The 4,679-nt window shown below is 45.5% G+C and overlaps 1 pseudogene; it reads left to right on the top strand.

The window, feature by feature from the left end:
- Positions 1–292: 292 nt before the first annotated feature.
- On the top strand, positions 293–2,644 carry LOC116467812 (mitochondrial import receptor subunit TOM20 homolog; annotated as a pseudogene).
- Positions 2,645–4,679: the final 2,035 nt, after the last annotated feature.

The following is a 4,679-nucleotide window of genomic DNA, read 5'->3' as shown; positions in this document are numbered from 1 at the left end:
ACCAAGACACAAGGCGAATAAGCCACCCACCCCACACCATAACACTGTTAAGTGGCAGGGCCGGGCTTCGTACTCTGAAGTGCCTGGCAGTGCACACACTCCTGCCCCACTGGGTGCTGCCTCCTCTCATACAGTCTCTACTCCCCGCGGGGACAAGGCCACCATCAGAGCTAGGGTCTTTCCCAGGAGTGAGACCGGCCGACTTTGCAGGATGCACAGAGGAAAGAGATGCCAGAGAAGTGGCTGGAAGGAAAGAGCTAAGGGTCCTCAGACGACAGACAGACATGCCAAGATGTCTTGCTTCCTCATGGAAAGTTCCCACTGGATGTCTGCCCTGGGGTTCTCAGAGCTAGGAGCAGCTCTGGAATTTCCATTTGCAAGTGAGATGATGGTGGAAAGAAGGTTTTATGCTCATCAGGAATCGGAGGCCTTCGGGAGTGCATGGAGCCCACAGGAAGAATGAGTTCCGCACAAACGAGTTCTATACAAGTTGAAAATGGAAAAGATGAGGAAGAAATTTTTTAATTAAAACATTAAATAGGGCCGTGAGTGTGGAGGAGCACAACCCCCATAAGCTGATCCAGGAAGAGGCTGGCTTTGAGCTCCTGATTAACGAGTTGATTTTTGATCCCTCCAGAAGTTTAAATTCGGTCCTGGGAGAGTGTTCTGAGAAGACTGAGGGAGAGGGGCAAGCGGTTCGATTCTTTGAGACTGTGGGAAAACAAAACCATTAAGGCTCAAGGAAACCTGCTTGTGACATTTCAGCTGCCATTCAACAACACGACCGTGCATGGCCCAGCATCCCTTTGTGCTACGTGAGGAAACACGCAGTGGCCAAGCGTCAGCAGCCCAAGTACGTGTTTGGGTTGTGCTTATGTGCGGTGCGGTGAAGAAGAAGCATGGCCTGTCCCAGTCTCAGACACTGATTTGAGTACAGGCAGTGTGACTGGATCAAACGCTGATTTAACAAGGTGCTTTAGGAAGGCCCTTGACCATAGTAATAGCATTGCAGAAGCAGAAGTGATGTCATCAGGATTCATGATGTTTTTGATGGAGTGTGTGTGTGTGTGTGTGTGTGAAATTGACTTAGCTTATTAGGTCATAGATGGAAACATTTTCAGCTGCTTATCTCCCATGGCAGTTTCTCCACATTACTGAGTGGGGAAAGACTTGCCACAATCCCCCTATTCCTGTTTGTCTGTCTTGGAGGCCAGTGGGGTCTCCCAGGAGCTATGTTCTGATCGAGACTCTGATCCAAGCAGGGAGAAGAGGGAAGGCCAGGAGCATGAGCCTGAAATTCTAACAGGAAGTGTCTTCTAGAAGGCAGAGGAACAGGCAGATGCTTAGAGATGAGAAGCCTCCTTGTCTGCACGGCTTTTCTGCTCCTTTAAATTGATACTGGGCTCTGAAGGTTCATCTTTGAACTCTCGCTCCTTCCCCTTCCCCAAAGACTTCTGAGCCATCTGTGAAGAGACTCCACCTTTGTTGAGCATCTACTGCATGCTGGGTACAGCCAGCACCCATCCCTGTCATTGTGCCCCTTTCTTAGCCCCTCAGATCTACCCTGCACACCCACCCAAGCTCTCCTAAGGCCTCAGTGATGACAAACTTCCAATTTGCTGTCCTTGCATGTGTGGCTGGCGTCACCACACAGCTTGGGACGGAGAAGCCCCAACTGGGGCCTTTGCCGTAGGAACCAGCACATTCCCACATTTATCCTGCACAGACCACCAGGGCGTGTGCAGATTTCAGGATAAGTCTCACAGCAGCACTTCCAGTTGCTGAGAAATTTCTTGAATAAAGGAGAAATATATGTATTTATTTTTGCTGTGCAAAAGTATCAATGTTTCCCTCCAAATATTCAACCTGAGTGTTTACTTTTTAAATTTTTAAATTTAAGGACAGAATATACCACATCAGTTGCTGTTAGGTACGCTGCAAATCTCAAATGAGGGGGGAAGTAGAAAAAAGACACATCCATGTTTTCGCTCCTGATTTCACAATGTTCATATGACCTTTGTTGCTGTCAGACAGCTTGTGAATTCAATGAAATATAAACATCTTGATAATAGTTAATTTGGTCGGGAACTAACTAGAAGGCTAACTTGAATGTACAAAATGCCCATTTTTTTTTCCAATTTAAGAAATGCAGCCTTTTATGTACAGTAATAATAGGAACTAAGCAGCAGATGTTCATTGCTGATTTAGGAATTGAGACCCTGCCGCCACAGTCTACAAAAGACGCTGGGCCAGAACAGCGCCATCATAGCCAGGGTACGCAGGGCCCTTTTCATTGGGTACTGCATTTACTTAGACCACAAGAGACGGAGTGACCCTAACTTCAAGAACAGGCTGTGAGAACAAAGAAAGAAACAGAAGCTTGCAAGGAGAGAGCTGAGTTTTGCAAGTGACCTGACCTTAAAGTTGCTGAAGCTGTTCAGAAATCTTCTTTGAAGAAATACAGCTCAGAGAAGAGTTACTAGCTCAAGGTGAGTGTGAGAAGGGCATGGAGCATCTGATGACAGGGAGTGCTGGGTGTGGACAGTTACTGCGAGTGTCCAGTGGTCCAGATGCTCCTGAGTGAGCTCCCAACAATTATCAGAAAATTGTAAGCACTCAGAGCTTGGCTAAAGATGTGGAATGATAAACAAATGCCAATACAATAAATTCTCAGTTTAAAATATTAGTGAAATAGGCCAGGCACGGTGGCTCACACCTGTAATCCCAGCATTTTGGGAGGCCAAGGCAGATGGATCACCTGAGGTCAGGAGTTTGAGACCAGCTTGGCCAACATGGTGAAACCCTGTCTCTACTAAAAATACAAAAATTAGCCAGGTGTGGTGACCAATGCCTGTAATCCCAGCTACTCGGGAGGCTGAGGCAGGAGAATCATTTGAATCCTGGAGGTGGAGATTGCAGTGAGCCGAAATCACGTCACTGCACTTTAGCCTGGGCAACAGAGCAAGACTCTGTCTCAAAAAAAAAAAAATTGTTGAAATACCCAGCTAAGAAGTTGAGCAACTCTGGGGAAATAAGAGCAAATATGTTTGTTCTGGACTGTCCTGCACCGAAATCTATCAAAGGCAATGTTTAATTCATGTAGATCCATTTGTTTGTTTTATTTCTTTTTCCCAGTGAAAAGTATATTTTGATAGCCAGCTTTTCATTTTATAAGTACACTATGAGTTACCCAAAATATCATGGATTTCATTTCTTCTGAAAAACATGCAATTAAAATGCACATATGACATAATATCACTTATGTTAAAAATACCCAGTGCTAGGCCGGGCGCGGTGGCTCACGCTTGTAATCCCAGCACTTTGGGAGGCCGAGGCGGGCGGATCACGAGGTCAGGAGATCGAGACCATGGTGAAACCCCGTCTCTACTAAAAATACAAAAAAAAAAATTAGCCGGGCGTAGTGGCGGGCGCCTGTAGTCCCAGCTACTCGGAGAGGCTGAGGCGGGAGAATGGCGTGAACCCAGGAGGGGGAGCTTGCGGAGCCCAAAGAGCGCCCCCCCGCAACACCCCGGGGGAGACAGAGAGAAACCCGCCAAAAAAAAAAAAAAAAAAAAAATACCCAATGCTCAGTTTTGAAAAATAGGCAAAAAAGTGTAGGAGAAAGCTGAAGAATGCACATTTTTAAAGCTAGTACATTTTGCTATGAATCAGAAAATTGGATGGAAACTTGAATGTGTTTGTAAAAACTGAGCATTAAAATCTTTGAGTGATAAAAAAAAAATTGAGACAATCTTAGCTCTGTTCCCGGTAAGCAAAGAATGACCTTCGAATGTTCTTTTCTGGGACCAGACTGACCTCAGCCGAAATCTCAACAAACCTCATTTGACTCCTCCACTCATTAGCAGAGTAAGTCTGGGCAAGTGGCAGCTCTGTGTGGCTTCCCTTACAGCATGGCAATAATAGTAATAAAATACCAGAGAATTGCTGAGAGGATTAAAGGAGATATTACATGTAGTATTCTTTGCACATTGGAAACACATAGCAAATTTCCCATTGATTAGCTCTGAGACCTTTGGGCAAGTCATTTAACCTAACCGCGTTTCCATTCTCTCCAATTCTAAATTCTCTTTCCAAACAGCCTTCAAAGATTATACAGAATTGTAATTAGCATATCAAGTACCAGCCTAATTCATGCCAGCTCCTGCTGTCCCTCCAATCACGAGGTTTATATGCAAATGTCGAAGTCCCTGAATGAAGCCACCTCGCTCAACTAAGAAAACAGTGTCTGGTCTTGTTGACACTCTACATTTCCTTAGCAAACCCCTGTGCACTGAGAACGCAAAAGTACACTTCTCAGCAGCCCCGAAGGAACCAATAAGGTTGACACAATGCAGTTTGAATTTCCAGTGCTTTTCTTTGCATTCTGTGATGGGAACCGCAATGACCCTACACGTGAGTAGTATCTCACCTTTCTGTAAGATGTGCGTGTTCTTTGGGAGTAAGGCAGTGAAAACTAATTCTTCTACTTGAAGGGACCATTGCAACTAGCCACCATAGCCATTTAAAGCTTTTTTTTTTTTTTGAGATGGAGTTTTGCTCTTTTTACCCAGGCTGGAGTGCAATGACGTGATCTCAGCTCACTGCAGCCTTCAACCTCCACCTCCCGGGTTCAAGTGATTCTCCTGCCTCAGCCTCCCGAGTAGCTGGGTTTACAGGCA

Source organism: Hylobates moloch, unplaced genomic scaffold, assembly GCF_009828535.3.
Source record: "Hylobates moloch isolate HMO894 unplaced genomic scaffold, HMol_V3 SCAFFOLD_5, whole genome shotgun sequence".
Classification (NCBI taxonomy): domain Eukaryota; kingdom Metazoa; phylum Chordata; class Mammalia; order Primates; family Hylobatidae; genus Hylobates; species Hylobates moloch.
This window is presented reverse-complemented; position numbering and strand designations above follow the sequence as displayed.